A 20,300-nucleotide genomic window follows, 5' to 3' on the forward strand; every position below is an offset into this window, starting at 1 on the left:
CACACACACACACACACACACACACACACACACACACACACACACACGGTGTCGATGACATTTGCATAGTTTCTGTTGGACACTCTTTATATATGCGGTCGGGCATTGTATTAATAATATTATGCGTATGCATGCAAATTTATATATAAATATAATATACTGTAAGATTCTCTATGTGTATTGACCAACAGGTATTAATAATATAAGTTCTCATTGTGTTATAATACGATACGAAAACGAAAAGAAAGAAGGAAAACAAACGCTCTATATATGGAAAATTAAGGTCAATTATACTTGAGGTAAAAAAATATATACAATACAAAAGTGCTCTTTTTATGCCATGCTATACCACACTCTCTCTCACTCCGAACGTATATATTTTTTCATGTTTCGAGAGTATTGTTAAAACAATAACAAGTTTCTAAGCACTGTTCCAGAACATACCGTACCTCCGTTATATGCAAATGGGCACGATTTAAATTTTAATAAAACTCAGCTTTTAAATACCCTTTTGTTTTATTTTGTGATTTAATCCAGATATAAACCTTCTTGACCGGGTATTATATAGGGGATGTTTCGAAAGATTTAGTACGGCCTCTATTGTGCGCGCGCGTGTGTGAGTGTGTGTATGTGTGTGTGTACGTATATGTATGATAAATAATATTATATAAACATATCGGGAACGGCCATTAGGACCGGTTGAAATATTTTAATTTATTGAAAATGAGACGGTTTACTGTGCGGCGCCTATAAATACAACGATTGTTCAGAATTATATATAATGGGTGCGAGTGTGTATTAAATATAAACTATATAACGTCTGTGTAATATTGAAACAAGCGTTTAATACACGGCCAGACCTAGAGAGATAAAGAGTAACATACACATATGCTTGTAATTATAGATACAGTAGTACAAAACCACTATCTGTGAATTGCATCGAGATTACAATATTATATATATGATCTGTATTCTCGTATTCAGATGTGAGTAAAAATGAAAAGTATAGCAGTGACAGTAGTTAAACGAAATATTTCGTTTAGCATATAATAATAAAAAAATAATAACAGTAATAACACACAACACAGTACGTTGACTTTCACTGAAATTACACTAATATATCGACAACTTGGATTACGATAATCATATGTATGAGACAGGGACGGGTTTTATTACTAACCAACTAACCAAGGGAGGGGCTTATAGAGGTTTAAGAATTTAGTTAGGTAATTTTTTAAATCTATATAAAATTTTAAATTACATAATATGTTTTTGAGTCCCTCATAAGTAAGTCATTTTTTTCACAATAATGACAAAGTTTAAATAGTTACATTATTGGTATCAATTTTAATCTGAAACTATTTTAAAATATAGGAAAATACATGTAATTAACAACATAAGTGAGCTATTTATTTATAAAAAAAATATATATAAAATAGGTACCATATTCATCAATGACCATTGACGATATTTTATTATAATTATTAATATATAATAATACTTTGCTTTATAAAATAGATAGCTCAGTCCCAGGGGGGGCTAATTCCCCCTTATCTACCCTCTTAAACCCGCCCTTGGTATGAGATATCATCTTTGATTACACAGTCATAGTAAGTCATAATAAGATTCAGTGGCATACTTAGAACTGTATGGGGGGGGGGGGGGGGGGGTAAATTTTTAAACAAACAATTTGGTGGTTCTGAACCAAATTAGGCATATCGTAAACTTTAATAGATTATTTGTTTTTATTTGTTATTATTTTTAATATATTTATGAATAAAAAAAATGAAATAACGTGTACTAGTTCCGTTCGTCACTTAGTTAGTCCACGTTAATTTTTAGTTCAACTTGAGTTTAAACATTCAATTCCACTATCATCTAACGCATGTCTTTATTGAATGCAATAGATAAATGATTTTTCTGTTCTCACTAACGACGTCACAAATCAGTCGTCTTCCAGATTATTCACAAAAAACTTGTCGGATTCACATGTACTTCTCAGTGTTAGTGCGGTCTACTTAATTATTGCAAGTGTAAATAAAAAACGTAGGAAAAACGTTCTTTTCTGGTGAAAATTTCTTTAAAAACTCGAAATTTGGAATTGTAGATGATTTGGAATATCACGAGATATTTTATTTAAAAAATTTACACGAATGTCGAGAGCAAATTTTTACTCAATACTTATGAAATATAATTGAATCAGAAATAGTGAGACAAAACACTCGTTTTAGAGAAACTGTTTTAGCTAAAATTAAGTTGTTAAGAACGATATGATATTTTAGCTACCGGAGTGAAATAAAATATAAAAAGTACGGCGTTTTGAACGGATTCCTACTGAGCGCGGAAAATCATGCGTTGTAGCGTGCGTCACGAAAATGTAGACGTTCAACTCGAAAGGACACTATTGACAAGCTATTTTGTTCAACTCGTGGTGCATCAAACGAACAAAAAAGCGTACGAGTGTAAAAATACCATATTATAAATTACAGATTAAAATAGGAATTATTAAATAGTCGTAATATTTACACCATCCCTATCTACAATATTTTCTTGGAAATACTTAAATACGCATAGGTACTCCTATTAGATAATTTACAGCTGCATCAACCAAAAATATAAATCTCATGTAAAACTAATTCTTCCCAAACAATTTGAGAGGGGGTGTTATCCCCCGTTATTATGCCACTGATAAAATTTCTCCTTATTAAACGCAGCTGGGTCGATTGAAATAATATTATGAATATTGTACATACATCGAAAACGACCATCGTCAACACGTTATTATCGGGTGGGTACGTTACCCGACAACGAAGGCTCATAATTAGAGTGTAATAAACCAGGGTATATATAATCTAGACGAGGTGTTTCCCAATTTCAATGAAAAAGGATACCGCCTGTAATTGACGGTTTATACCAGTTCTTCCGAAAGGGGTAACAGAAATTTGGATGTTTTCGTGTATATTGTATATACATATTTTACAAATAAAAAAAACTTATAATCGTGATTATAATAAGAAGGAGTTACGTGTTTACCACCTGGGGTAATTAAATTTCTTTGTTGTAATTATCTTTTTAGACATGAACCATTTGGACACCGACACCGCCGCTGCTGCTAACAGACAGGTCACGTCGAATAATTTTGAGATAATTGGAAAACACCTCTACTTACCGTGTCGCGTGTATTACAATGATGCCTGGGGACGGAAGGTGTGTACAAGTTAAAAATGCTCAGAAATTAATAAATAGGCCGACAAAGTGTGCTGAACGTTTTATTCCACCAAAGCGATTCGAAATTTAAAGTTAATTTTTTTTTAATTTTTTTTCTTTTAATTACAGGTTCATTTTAACACGTCGATCTAAACCTAAATAATGTTCAAAGAACTTTTATTTCACGAGAACTTCCGACTCACTGAGACTCCACACGGACCATGATAATAGAAACATATTATTATTGTTCCATAAATTCCCACGTTTATTTGACCGTCATCATTCGTGGCGGGATGCGGGTGCACTCGAACCTCTGGAGACGTAATTTCGAGTATGTGAGTTACACTATACTGTACTGAATGATACATTAATAAAAATAATTTTAATTTCTAAAACTGATACGTATGCAGTGTATTACATAATATCTAACCTATGCCTTTAATTCGATAAACCAATGATAAGCGCGAGTGGCATGTTATATAATAACTTCTATAAACCGTTTTTGATCATCAAACGTAGCGCGTCCAAATAACTACAGGCAGCGGCGGTAAAAGAGCAGGACGTTTTCATCTCATATATAGGTTTTTCATCTCGACGACGTTGCTCAGTTGGACCCCATATTATGTAGAGTAAAATAAAGTTATGAAATATGAGCATTTTTTCCACCCCTATTAATATTCCGTCCGTCTCGTGGATGTTGACAAGATACCATGTACCCGGATGATCTTATAAGTTAGTATAGAGCACACATTATCAAAATGTATGCTTATATATGTATATATGCTCTTATAGTATATATGTATATATGCTCTTATAGTATATATGTATAGTTAACGTATACGTTATACGTCGACGACGACCATGGTGATGACGCGGTGTGTTAACATGATCGCAGGAACATATGCGATGGATAAAACACTCAAAATTATATAATTGTACTTAGCTAAATATCTTGCTCTATAATTAGAGCGGCGACGGTATTATCACTTGTGGGCGCACGATTTCCCTGCGATAATACGCCATAAAGTCAAAACTGTGTTGACGAATCGCTCGGGGTCCATACGAAAATAAAGTTCAGATAAGGTCGCCACGCACGTATTTAAAGAATTACGCCTTCCTCAGTGAATGGACGATTGGTGTAGATTTATTATTATTATTTCTAAACCCATATTAAGCAAGAGCTCCAAAATCTTTCCGCAAGCGAGTGTTACTTTTATTACTATTATTTTACAGGTTTTATTATTTTATTTTTTTCATACGTATAAAAAATAATCCCCGAGGGTTTACGTACAATACTCTTTGAAAACTCCACCGTCATTCACGAGAATATTCATAACACTACAACGTACCTCACTGTATCGCAACCACAGTTAACGGCAAGTCTAAAAAATACTTCTATACTAAATTGACTGTCGTTTGTGCAACAGCACATTCGATAAAAAAGTAAAATACTGTCTATTTTCTATAAACGTATAAAACTAAGTGTTGTTAAGACGCGTAAAAAAAACCTTTTGTACTTAACTTTTCTCAGTTTTCTTAAAATTTCCGGTTTTTTGCTTTTAAATTGTCTGAATGTAGTAATAAAATAAAATTTTACTTCTTCACATTATATATTGGATTGATCGGACGCGCGTTAGATTTAAAAGGAAAAAATGAAATATTTTTCTTTTACCATCCTACAATGACCTTCATGTATTTCGTTTAAATCCCGTCGGCGCCAATCGCGTTTTTCGTTCTTGCGATGATAACAGCCGAGTCCCGTGTAAAGCATTATTTTCCTCTTTCACTTCGAGTAAGACGACTTATCAAACATGTTTTTTTTTTTTTTTTTAGCAAGACAGCGAATGCATCTACGTTTTAGCAACAAGGGAAGCAATAGCTGATGCTGCCGTAAATCTACGCCTTTTTATTCTATCGATTATTTCAACGACTTGTTTTAGTGCCACATTGAGCGTGTATGCATGCGTTCACCCACGGCGGCGGTACATCTTTTAGATAAGAAAAAAAAAATTTTAAAAAATAACATGATCGTGCTTCGAAGGGCTGAAAAATATTAACTGTAGTGTAATCTCGGCGGGGAGCTCATTCCTCCGCATGACCGGACGGTTTTAATGATTTATCCGTCTGGCAGCGACCTGCACATTCGGATATATCTTGTCAATAATAATGCGTGGAATAAACGAAATCATACAGATAAATATATTTTACAAAATACATGCATACACTTGTATTGGATAAACGTCAAATTTTAATGAACTCATACTGTGTTTTAATATATTTAATGAGATATCGAGTGTTCTTTACACCTAGTGCGCAAGTCGTATTTCGATTACGATATGTTTGATATAGTAACCACATAATATAATATTTCTTCTTAATAAACCTAATACATGGTTATTCTAATAAATAAAAATAAATACTATGCTTACCATCAACCACCGATTAGTATATTGAAATACATTGCATATGATTTGACGGTATAAGAATTTTAAAATTATTACCAAAAACATGGAATATATACATAATAAAGTAGTACCCCTATAAAGCTTATGACTAGGGAACGGATTTATATGTAAATACATATTTTTATTAAAACGAGATATTTAAAATTTGATAAGAAATGTTCATGATTTAAATCATTCCTATTAATATCATGCTACTTTTATTTTACATATTTTTACATATTTTGGTATAATTACATATTTTTACATATTTCACTAATTTGTAAATATTTTTAAACATATTTTATTATTTCATCATTCATACGTCTTCTTCGTACAAAAATACAAAAAATTATTTCAAATTTAGATCCAGAACTTTTATCGCTATTAGAAAAGCTCAAAATATTATGCAAAATGAAACATTGAAAACAAATTTAATTTTCATCTTAATGAATTTTAATTTTATTGCACATACAATTAAAAAATTAGAAACAAAAATATGTCCTTGAATGAAAGTATGCAAATTGTCGAATCAACGATTGCAAAATGAAAACTCGTAAACGGACCAATAGGAGAAGTAGTAAAAAAGAAAATTCATGTTTTGACAGAAAAAAATTTCAGGCCATATTGATTTTAAATCAATTAATAACATAATTAGTGGCAGACACCCTTCTAAAAATTTGGAATTATCGCCTTCTAATATTATGCCCTTCAAATATGCTTAAATCAACCGATGTAGGTTGATGTGGAACGATCATTTAGACGTTTTAAAAATATTTTCAGATCTAATAGGCGACATTTAATATTTGATAATTTAAAATATATTGTAATTATTCAATGCAACAAATCATTTTGATAATTTAATAATTATAATTTTTTTTTTTTTTTAAATTTTTTTCCTACATATTTGGATGGTTTTAGTACATATTTTATAAATTATACTTACATACATATGTACATATTTATGTATTTTTATTACATATAAATCCGTTCCCTACTTATGACATTAATAATATTTCATATATTAATTTTAATACTACACCAACAAATTGTTATAGAGAGGTGAATTATTATTCTAAAATAATTGTAATAAATAAATAATCTTGTAAAATTCTGAAATTATTTTAATGGAAGTTTGTGATTCAAAAGTCATCATAGGTTAGGTTATTGACAAGGCTAACAAAATCAGTTTAATAAATTCAAGTTATCTATTATACACATTATTTAAATGTTAGTAAATACAAAAAGATAAAATAAAAATAAGGCAATGTTGATTCATTTCATTGAAAAAAATTATCCTATAAAAAAATTATTGGATTAAATATGATAACAGAAAGTATTTCATAAGTTTAGGTTTATAATTTCCTTTAATTCACATTTTATACGATTTATTATAACTTTCAACATATTAGTTCAATATGAGGCGATACAAATGATATCGAACAAGAGATCCGACAACATTCTTAAAAAATTTTAATGAATAATTTATGTGATTTAAAGTAATTAATTCGTTCATATGAGTGATTGTAAAATATTTATAAATATACATACAAGAGAGACATAATTTTTTGTTTCTTATAATCTAATTAAAACATTTATAGGATTTATAGAATGTCCAGAGTGAAATTATCAATTATAGACAATACTTCAACAAAGACGACACTGCGCGCCAATTATAAGTACCATTTACAAATATACTATTAATATATTTATTTATATAAATACGATACACAATATACAGAATATACAGCATACGTGTATACTCTTGGAGCACAGACAGACTAGAATCTCTAGGTATATCGGGATAGGTCCGAAAATAATATTAATTATTAACCGAACTGAGACTGGTATCAACCCTCCCACTGTCGCCGCTGACGTGGCGTTTGCTAGTTGTGAGTCGACAGTAATTTGTCACCTTCACCTGTCACCCGTTTGTCGCATGATTTGTCTTTCGTTAACGTCACGTGTGCAGCGTCTGCCACCGCTCTGACCCCGGACGAAAAGGTCTTGCGGAACTCCAAACCGTAAAATCTCTCTGCCGCTTTCACCGCCGCCTCCGTCTGCCGCATGTACATATTGGATTACTTTTCCATTACCGGAAAATGTTTTTGACTCGACGACTGCTTGTTATTTTTCCATCACACGGCAACACTACACCCCTCTGTTTTCTTCAACCCCGCCCGTATAGCTAACCAAAACACTTGCCAAGTGCTATTGTTTTTCCAGGATTACTTTCCGACCTTATATTATCTCAACAATGTGAACTTCAACGATACTGCTATACCATATTTAGGGAACACTTCAATAAACTTTTTAACTAGACTTATAAGAAAAATAATAATAAATAAATATTTCACATAAACGGCCACGAACGTAACTCTTTAGAATTTATTTTCTATCTCTCAAAAAGTTAATATTTTAGATATTTAGAAAATCAAATATTATACAACGACTAGTTTGAATATTTAGTACGACGGTTTTCATTTACACTGTATTCATGACATCGTGTAAGTTATAAGTAATTTCTTAATTGTTAATGCATTCTAAGATTTTTTTTGAAGACACCGTTTAGAAACCAATTAAATTACACATTTTTTGACCAAATCCTTTCCAACACATTTTCATAACATCTTATGAAATAATAAAAATTGCCGAAAACCTTGAACAAATATTTCATACTTGTACTTGTATATAATCTATAAAACGGTACACTATAAAAATAATAAATTATTGCCTATTCGTGCAATTCTAAACGATTTACGTACACTCTAAAATGATTACATTCAAGAAAAAAACTATCAAGCATTTTAAATACAAAAATTATTTACTTCCAAGCAGTATAGAAATCAGCTTATAACACGTGCGTGAGCACATTCGACAACCGAAGATGTCTAGCATGTGAGCTGAATATTAAATGAGCTCATGCACGTTTTGAATACATAACGAAATCGAATTTCTTTCTGTTTTTTCGAACTTTTCAATTACATCAGCAAAACCCTTTTCTTCACTTTCCGCGCAAAGGAACATATATATGTAGTTAAATCTAAAATACACATGGAAGACGATCATACTACGCCAAAAGAAAATAAAAAAACCACCATATAATATATAGGTAGCATGGAAAATATATTTACTAGTCATAAGTATTTTGCGTGCATATAATAAATACCGACGGACTTCATGTCATACATGGAATCTGATTTATATGCTGGTAAAGAATAATCATCACGCCACGAATTATATAAGTAATTTTTCCCAACATAAAACTCAAATCCTCATCACTAAAGGCATTGGCATGCGCAGATTTGTATTTCAGGGGGTGCCTTCAATAATGTTGAGCCCTATCTTAACAAAACGTGTAAAAGGTATATTTAATAAATTATAACTTATAAATAATTAAATAAACATAACTAAATTTTTTTATTTGATATTGTAGTATATATGTCCCAATGAATTTTTCCCTTGGATCTCGTATATTTTTCTCAGATCACTTAAATTATTTATGTTTGTATTTTTATAGTAAATTGTAGCTGTTAAATTATCAAAATAAATTTTTGCACAACAATTAAAAAATGTTATTTTATTTTTCTTATTACGAAACATTTATTTTTTACCAACTATTTTAGAATACATTTAATTTAATTTGAGCAACATAAGTTAAAATACGGGCCCCCTTACTCTAAGACATAAATTGTAGGGTCCATTTTACAACATTACAGGGGTGCCTATAGGCGTATATGTATATTTAATTATATATGATTAAAAGACGTGTTGTGTACTGGTGGTTATACGTATTTTATAAAAATTACATCGAATTTCACAAAGTAAATGCACACCGGTGTAAATTTATTAGTTGAACATAAAAAATTAAAAATGAATCAGTTCTATCAAAATTCAAAATACCAAAATAAAATTCAACGATCAATGGTCGTGTGCATAAAAAAAAAAAAGTATTTATAGTGTGAGAGGGTGCAGTGTGATAATAATCGGGTGCGCATACCTCATCGTCGGTCACGGCGCGCACACGACGTGTATTAAAAAAGAATTTGAAAACACGTGTACACCGCTTATCCGTGGGAGGGAGAGGAAAAGAGATAAGATCGCATGTGCATTGAGAGTAATCGGTGTAATATAATAAAATGTAATATTAGGTATTTATGTATACGTGTACATATGTATGAGTGTGCGTGTGCGCGTGTGTGCGCGTACCTTTAGGCGGCAGGCGGGTGGGTGTCTCATCGACCATACATCTGTAGAAATCACATTATAATAATATATACGTATTTACCCAAAACACCTTCTGTCCGTACCCGGGACTGGTCGACAGCAAAACGCGTTCGACAACAATAATAATAATAGTAATAATAATAAAATATAACACCGATTGTTTATGTTATTGTCGGCGGCGGCAGCGGCGGCAGTGGACGCATCAGACGGGGTAAGGATGAGAGGAGATCGTAATATTATGGAATATCATATATTATGGGCGTTGCTACTCCTCTGCGACGTTATCGTTAAACCACCAGCACCGCAACACATGCATTGCCGACCCAATCGTTATCGTCGTCATGTACTGAAAAGTGAGGACGTTCAGTTAGCTGCCGCCACCGACTGACGCAGCCCCAGGGGAATATATACAATTTTATTTTTGTAAACAAGAATCGACGACGGGGGCACCTACAACCACACTGTATCACGTGTGATAAAAAATAAATAAAAAAAAACAGAATGGGAGTATTCGAAACTAAAGATCAAAAAACACAAAATTGATTTTCATACAGGACTTATAAATGTATAAAAAATAAATGACAATAATAAATTACTGGGTATTTAAAATTATTGTAAGCTTATAGTTTATGCAATATATGCATGCCTTTAAAATACGATTCGTTCAATAATACAAGTCGCATTAAATTTCATAAAATTAAAGTTAGATTTTAATCGTTTATTGGTCTTAAGTTTGACATTGTATGCTATAAGACGTACGTGTTGTTTCACTATATTCAAAATTAGTATCTCACAAAACTCGCAAATAACGATATAATATTACTCATACGTTATATCGTACAATGATTCTCATTGTTTCATAATTAAATGGTACAAAAAGTAAATCACATATTGACATTGCTTGTGTATGAAACAGTTGGTATTAAAATATGTTTAGTTTACTTTCATATAGCGACCAATATCTGAGTAAACTAGAAAACGGTAACCGAGGGTTTTTTGTAATTTTGTTTTTGTGGCGAGTATAAATAAATTGAACTGTAACGAAGTAATAAAAAACAAAAAGGCACAACGTAAAAAGTGAAAACGATAGGCCACGACCCTCTCATTGCTCATAAAAAATATCGGGTAGAATCGTAAAATATATAAATAAATATATATGGAATCTACGTGGTTTTCAATCTTGTTTGGGTCCATTGGGAAATCTTTTTAAGAAATGTATGATCAAAACATCTGACAGATGATTTCCTACAATTATATATAATATAATATACAATATATAATATGATATTTATATAAATATCATATAAATATTAAATTGAATACGTACAAGTTCAGAAAACGTTAATTACTGGCAAATAATTGCTTACTCTGAATTTAATTTAATTTGTTTTCAGTGTTTTCAATAATATACATTTTAACTTTAGGAAGTAATTTTAAACGTATACCCAAACTATAAAATACGAATACAACCCGACTATTTAAAAGTAAATAAAATTTAGAAAGCCGTATAATTTCTGACAAGGGTATATTATACGAACATAATGACATCGTGATATTAAAAATATTATGCCATTTGAGTATTATACACCGAAGAGCTAAAAATTAATTTAATATATTAATTACTACGTAGAGAGAGTTAAGTTTTTGTATATTATGAGATTCAGTGTAGCGGTACATTTTTTTTTTAATTTTATGAGGTCGTTAAAACTTGAGTCAGACGATAAAAGTAACAGCACGGCGATGAAGGCGATGGTTTAAGAGACGACGTCCACGTGTATCACACAAATTATATCATACAGCTTAAAAATTCAAATATTTAATCGTTTTTTATATACATCGAAGGATATATACATATATGTACTAAAGCCAGATGAAAATATAAAACAAAAAATAATATACCAAATCGAATAAAGTTGGTTAATCTTTTTACAAATTAAATATAACGTTAAGTCGTTTGTTTTTTTAAGAGTGAAATATATTATTGATGCATTAAATATATCGTATAAGCAGTTATAAATTTAGTGTTTTTTCTAACTGTGATAATTAATCATTTTTACGTAATCATTTTAAATAATAACTCGTTAAGTTATACGAAAACACGGAAATGTATACAAACTTATCAATAAATAAACGAACAGTTGAAGGGATAAAAAAGAAATATTGGAATTCTAACAGCTACGTAGTGCATCTATATTTATAATAAAACGCATAAATTATTTTTCGGGTCTACACCAAAATACTCGAGGCATACGATAACTATCTTACCGAAGGAAAGCGGTTCTGTAAAATGAAAGTACGGTTCCAAACCGCCCCATGGGCTCACGAAGTGTTCAACAAGTATTTATGTTTATTGATTTATCGTAATAACCCACCCACTATAGATCTATCATCTCAACACTTCGTGTGATATACTCAAAATATCCGGCCCCTTTGGCACAAAGAGTTACATTTTCAATCAGCACAATAGCAGTAAATAACTATAATGTTTACGTGGGATAGATAGTTATCATGAATAAGGGCCAGTAAGAACTGGATCGTGTTTAAAACTGAATACTGATTATTGAATTTCAGTCAACCTAAAAGCTTGTACGTGACTGTTTAGCAATAAATCATAAGATCAAGTTTAAATAAACATTTTCTGTGATATTTTATGTAGGACAAATGCTAATAAGATAATTCAAATATGTAAGCACCTATTTGATTGTTTTCATACTTTTTATGAATAATAAGCGTATAATTTAATAACAATCATTATTTTATATTTTTATCCTTTTTTAAAAGATCGGTGGTACTAAATTAAAGCGTATAAACATATTTTTACGATGATTGATAGTAAATTTAACTTATAATTTTTGTGTATAAACTTATAAACTCAAAATGTTTGTTATAATTATATCAACACTACCTTTAACTGTAAGAAATTCATAATACAAATTCTTATGCTTTTCAATTATATAATATATGTAATTCTTATTGAGTTAGTTTGCAATGACCGCTAAAAAATGTAATGTATTTTAGTGAAATTAATGAAAGTTAGTATGACGATCGATTTGAACAAAAATAATTGAAGAATTGGAGATAGTTTTAACTGATGTTCAAAAAGGATTTCAGTTCTTGGAAGTTTCACAAGACGACCCACAAGTTTGTGACAGGGGTCGAAGATGGTACAAGGGAGTAGAGGAATGGAAAGTTTTAATATCGGGGTGGAAACAAACGGTGGAGGATGTCAAACGAGATAGGAAAGAGCCAATTTACCTACCTGGTGGTAGCCCTAATGAATAATTTATCATTCTCTGTCCCTTCACTTCGTCAAATATATATATTAAAAATCGTAACGATTTGCGGGTACGACCGACCAAATAAGAAGGGATTTGTGATCAAACATTTTAAGACATTTTTTTTTTTTTTTTTATGTATTTATTTATTTTATAATGCACCGGACAATAACGAATTCAGCAGTAAAATTTCCCGTTTCCCCGCACCCCCGAAGATACAATCAGTGATTGATGTTGGCCTTCCATTCAATTTCCAAACAACGTCCACAATAGGTGGAGGTCGACAATCTGGTATCTCAATTGTTTGCGTAACACGTCATATCCTGTCGGCCAAACGGTAAAGGATTTCTTATAATCGGCCCCGTATTCCCACACATTATTAAGACAGTGTCCATCAGAATACACAATAATATTTTAAGAAAAAAAATAACTATTAGATGTATCCAAACAGATCGTTAGTTTCAAGTAAATGATAGAAACAGTGTAAGTTGCCAGCGCTTTTGGAACTATTCCAAATGTTGGTAATCTTTGTTACTAATCAAGTTTAAAATGATTTGTTGTTCTAACTGATTTCAAAAGAGACCATTTAAAGTTTTCGGATTATAAATTTTCAAAAATTAAAAACAAAATGTATTAATTAGATTAAATTAATTTTGTTATGAGCGTAAAATCATACAAATGGGAATAATTTATAAAACTTAAAGTGATAACGAATAATGTTTATTATAATTAAGTGACGATTTACAAAAATTAAGATTTTAGATATGATTATTATTACATTCTGTCTAAATTAATTTAAAAAAAATACGTGTTGATTTTTCTTAAATGAGTTGAATTTTTAAAATTCATATAGTTCATTCCCGTCAGTATGAATATCATTTTAGGACCGGACGCAATATATGTGGGTGGATTACAGTTATCGTGCGAATTCGACTGTACAATTATTTTTATTAACATAAGGCGGAGTAATTATACGAGCGCAACTATTAAATCAGATGGTATCAATGCATATATATTCGGTCAGTAAATTACCGACAAATTAGACGAATTTGAGAAAACATCGCCGGCGTTAGCCTGATAAACGTTTTACAACCGGAAACGTTAATTCACTGTTAAATCGCTTCTAATGATAATATAAACTCATCGGAAAAAAAAATGTCCTTAGGCTTATTTTAAATCGTATACATTTTGTTAGCATTCCCAAATAATTTTGATTTCTTTAACACTATTTTGAATCAAATTACAATAAATGAAACGGCAATCTTGCTCATGGACTGAATAGAATAAAGAAAAAAAAGATATATACATAGAATCCTCATTAAAAAAGATTTCAAGTTCACATTCGATTTTCTTTTCGTTCGTTAGATTAAAATTATTCAGTAAATATATATAAATTCAATAAACGATATAATTAATCACAAATCGTATACATAACGTATATACGTATAAACGTATACAAATATAACGTGATTGATTATTCTTAAAGAAATTAATATAAATCTAATTTTAAAAAAATAGCAAAAAAAGAAGTAAGTTTTGTATTAATATAAGTCGATTTTGGCCGATTTTAGAATAAATATTTTTTTTCCATTTATCTTGAAAACATACAGAATTCTAGTGTCAGAGATGTATATCTAAAAGACTTTGACGTTTTCCAAGAGCTCTGTTATTTAATAGGCATAAGTGTAAGAGCTTTCTGAGCACACCGGAAGACGTACGCACGTATACACACGTGTTAGATTTACGGTAGGATTCCACCCACTCTGACGTAGACGCAGGAAAATAAATACACATTCACAGTATTATGCGAACTCAGGTATATGTGTATATATGGCTACATTACGATTTCGCAAATTTGGCGGAATCGTATAGATCTTCATAACCATTTATAAACATAGACAATTCCGCATGATTTCAAATGCAACGTTGCACGATCGTTAAAACCTGAACTCATGTTTTCCAGAATTTTGAACTGTGCACTCATAAGTTTTTATTTGCACGTGTAATTAGTTCGCGCGAACTTGGTTTAACGGATCATTATACAAGATTCTTGTTGTACATAACGCTACTATTATTATTTATTTTAATATTAATAATAATTTTGTTTTACATTTTTTAATTATTATTTGTGTTTTTATTTTTTTGTTTAAAATTTCAATAACACTTTTTTTTTTTAAATCATTATTACCACCAAGTATAAATTACTAGTACCTATATAAATCAAAAAGTCTATGCGTACGTAAATACACTTGTAATGTCTACGTGTTTTAACAAGTATTTTTAAACGGACGTTACGGCGACCCTGCATTTGAAATCATGCAGAATCGTACATAAACATACGAAATTTGCATAATCGTTCTTCGCCTATATATATATATATATATAAGTAATAATATACCGTAGTTGGTAACTGCTATATAATTATTCTGTTTTCACACAGTTGCACATGCGGCTGCATAAGTGCGTATATAGTGTTTCACCGACAGCCACACACAACTCCTCCCAACCTGCTCCATTGTTGAGTACTCCTAGATGTACCGGGAAGAGAGTAGAGATGCAGTACTTTCAGAATCATCAAGTCAGCAACGCACACCATAGCCCGAAATAGTTGAACTTACGTCAAGAATCCGTCTAACAACGTCCAGGCATTCGATCGGATTCGCCATTTGTATGCAATAGTAATATAATGCCTTAGTAATGCAATGCTACATGTATATAGAAGGATACAAATATGTGCATACATTTTTTTTTTTGCGCGCGTGTTCTACACACTACGTCTAAAATATTTCGACGGATAGGTGGAATTTTTTTTTTCTTCTGGCGAAGAACACAAGAACTTTTGTGCAACAAATTCTTCAGCGTTGTCCCTCTCCCGTCGAAGGTTTCGGTAAATAGGCCGACGGTTATTTTATAAATCACGGAACAGAAACGTATACGATATATGTGAATTCGAGTCATCCCGCGACTACAATACCGCCAATGTACAAAACAATATAATATATTATTATTATTATATAGACATTATATATATAATAATAATAATAATAATAATAATAATAATATAGATAAAAATACACGTGATGAAATGGCGATTAAAATGCTTTTCAGTCGACGAGTATCTACTGCACGTTGATACGAATCGATAAATATTGTCACATCGATAGAGATGTTAGCAATGTTCTTACGTGAATAATGCACGAAATAATATTTTATTCTGGACGGCAGTGCAATAAAACGTTAAGATAAAATCGAAATATATTTAAAACCACTTATAGCAATTATTATTTTTAGTATCATTGCGTTTGACTATGTCGGTTCACTGTATTGATTTTCAAAGCAAAGTGTATACACGAGTACTATTATTTCTATATACATATTATACACACGCAGTGAACTTGTATTATTATACAGACTTGTCATACACATTCGGTGTACACTATAACATACACTCTGTCGCTGTGACGCCAAATAGTTGCCGATGATAATAAGTATTCTAATACCATGCATGATTATATGTATATATATGTGCATATATGGATGACTCTTCTCTCTGTATTGAAATGAAAAATAAAAAATAAAAGTCTATTTGCAACCAACGGATCCAGGATGGTATCCGGGGCAGTTTTACGGATAAAGATCGCTGTTGCCTGAAACGATTTATGTTCTAAACTTTTGGGAAACGACCAAACATTGCATAACCATTATGTGGGTAATATGGTACTCCACGTGCAGAATTTATTTCAGAACATATTTGCATTTAGGCGGTTATACTTATTCATTTATTTTTATTTTTAGGTTTCCAACGAAAACACGCCATTTTCTTTATAGTTCAATTACCTTAGACTTTCCACTCGCTAATGGACACGTACAATAATCGTATCGAGGTTTGTGTACTCAGTAGAATCAGACGTAAAAATTGTTCGGACAGTTATTTCACCCTCGACGCTATGTTATAACGGAGAGACAGTCATACTGATCTCAGAGGATTGTTATATATATATGATTGATGGCTTTTGGGTCACACACATCCCCTTTCTTGGTCATACGAATTTAATCGGTTTTTTCCCAATGCATCTGGCGCCTCTGCAATATAAGGCTATAAACTGAATTTTTCTTAATATTAAACCAAAATATATTGTCAAGTTATTATTGAATTTAAATTAACGCCGTAAAAAACACCAATTTAAAATTTAAAAAATGATTATCTTTATTATAATTATTACTCAAATAGAAAACATAAGTTTGTAATAAAATTATAATTGTAGTTAAAATAAATATTTGATTATATAAAATAATTAATGTAGTAACATCTATTAAAGTAAATAGTTAGATGCGTGAAAAAATATGAATGTTTTCCTTTAAAATAATTTAATAATATATAGAATGTAAAAAAAACATATGTTAATAATAACCATACTGTAAGAAAAAAACTATAAAAGAAAATACGATTTACTGAACGTTCAGGGTTATTACACTGAGATATTAGCGCAAAAATAATAATGCATTACTTAATCCAGTGAATAGCTTAAGTATATTTTTACATTGACGACAATTATTGGTTCTTCAAAAGTGCTTTCCATTGTAACTCGGTAAAATAACGGTATATAACGTCTGTTAAATAGCTTGAGGGAAAATATTCAATGGGAATTTTGGTTTTGAAGCAAATTTTACCGTTTCAAAATCCTTTATAATCAAATAGTGCTGAGGCCTACAGAACTTTATAATAGTTTCATTGAAAAATTATAATAATATAAAATATAATAGTGTAGTTCAAACTGATGCAATTCAAGAATATTTTATGTACTTCGTCTGCGTTTATTTTTATTTAAAACGTAAAGAAGCTGTATTTTAGCTGTTTTTCACAATTTGTCGAGTTTGTTTTAATAAGATACATGACCCACGTTAACTTAACCGCGATCCACTTTATTCGTCACGTGTTTGCAAAATAAATAGGGTTTAACAATTAACTTTTACACTGCGGTTAGATAGAGAGAGTAAAATGAAAATAATAAAACTTTTACGTTCATTGAAAATCCATCGAAACAGCGTGTTCCATATAAAATTTAAATAAGAATTTAAAACGTATTTATGCGTATACATAGCGATGTATTTCGTTCACGGTAACATTTACGGGTTTTTTCAACTTGTCAACTGGATTGCATGTTTTACAATCGTAAAAATCGATTTAATATTATTACAAGAAACACATTAAAAACGAGCCGAAGAATGTATGTTGTAAGCATAAAATTCGTATTACGTTCGGTAGAATAATCATTTGTTCATAGGAAACTATGCGGTGGCGGAGGTCTCCTCCTATCGATCTATCGCCAGATGTCGGACGTAACGATAAAACAAATGACCACCGTAACGCACAAACACTGCAACTAGGGGCTTAATTAAACTTCACGAATCGCGTATATTATTATGTAACGCAGAAACACTCGCAGCACGAAGGGCCGTTACGCGGTCGTTTTCGATTGCGTTATTATAATGTTCTTTTGTTTTCGGTTCGTAAACAAATGCTCACAGCGTAAGACGGGCCGGAAGTACAAATGCTATACTCGACAGACGGCGGGGGAGGAAAAAGAAAAAAAATAATGGAACGAAATTGTTTGACAGACAAAACGATGTACAGAGATGTTTTTTCGACGTGCCAAAAGCTCGGCGGAACGCACTTGATTGACACGTTAGCGCGGATACGCGATTACTACCCGGGGCCCACGATCGAATTGAAAATGATGTTATTCAACTCGACATACGATTATACATTACATCAGTATCCAAGCGGCGAATACAAACGATATCAACACACAATTATAACACACATGTAAAACATATGAGTATTATATATTATATCCGTTGTAATGATGTACGTATGCGTATCCGAACCGGGCGCGTATAACGTATAAATACTCGCATTTATGGAACATAGGTCGTAGGTACAGATAATGCAGATCGTTGGTGATTAGGTTAGGCAACGACTACGCAATGTCACGGTCGGGTGACGAACGGCGTACACGTGTAATTAATTCGTCACCGACGTGCGCGAGTGTGTGTGTACGTGTGGTGTGCGTGTGTGTAATCCGTAGACCCGCACCGCGTATTGTGAACATGACGTAACAACGAACCGAACGACTGTGGACGAGATGATAAAAACGTCCGACGACGCGACGCGGTGCGATATCTGTACGCGTTATGATACGAGTTACGTTATGATACGAGTAACGGTGCAACAATAATAACACACGGTACCGTTGTAATTGTGTACCGCATTCGTCGGGGTATATTACGGCATGAGGGCGCGAGCGGATTTACTATATCGATCGTGCTCGACCGGGTTCGGACGGTTTTCGTCACGCGATACGCCGCGGCACGTATGACGCGCGCCGCGTCACGCGATCTCCTCGGCCGCCGAATATAAAAACCGATAATTTACGCGCCGCCCAGGACGCGAGCGCGTGCTGTACGCGGACACGTACGCCACGCGTATCCCCCCCCCCCATCGGGCCTCACCGCTCTCCTATGAAATCGTCACCACGCTCCGGTAGCCGCAGACAGCGTGTGCCTTTTTTGTTCCTTTCGTCGTCGTCCTCCTCCTCCTCCTCCTCCACCACCGACACCTACCTCGCTTGCGTTCAAACGCAGTTCTTTCACGCCCCGTACGAATCCGCAAACGCGCACCTCTATCGAGCGTCCGAAACCGCCATTAAACAAGAAAAACGTTAAAAAGATCGCACAAAATCGTTTCGGACAAATATACGACAACGGCACGAGATCGTTCCATCGATTTTCGCAACCGTCCTACGTCGAACGAAGGCTTGTTGTGCTTATAACGATAAGATACAAACAAAAAGAAAAAACAAAGTACACCGTTGTTAATGCTCCACAAATTCGACATTATTGTTGAACGTTGATCGAATTTTATAATTTTTAAAAAAAATATTTATCTCACACGCGTATGGATCGGTTTTCTAAAACGACAAAATTAATTTTCACTTACATTTTGTAATAAGATGTAAAATGAAATTTATTAAATGTAATTATTTATCGATTTAGTAAAGGATGTGAATTAATTTGTTGATTTATTCAATATTGCAGTTTTTTTAATATATTGCTCTCAATAATTTCTATTCATATGTTTAATTACTAA

At 32.0% G+C, this 20,300-nt stretch overlaps 1 protein-coding gene across 2 annotated transcripts in view; it reads right to left on the reverse strand.

Moving 5' to 3' along the window:
* LOC112693544 (discoidin domain-containing receptor tyrosine kinase B-like) overlaps window positions 1-20,300 on the reverse strand; it is a 127,950-nt gene that overhangs the window by 49,016 nt on the left and 58,634 nt on the right. The gene's annotated exons all lie outside the window — the stretch shown is intronic.

Source organism: Sipha flava, unplaced genomic scaffold, assembly GCF_003268045.1.
Source record: "Sipha flava isolate LNK unplaced genomic scaffold, YSA_version1 88_pilon_pilon, whole genome shotgun sequence".
NCBI lineage: Eukaryota > Metazoa > Arthropoda > Insecta > Hemiptera > Aphididae > Sipha > Sipha flava.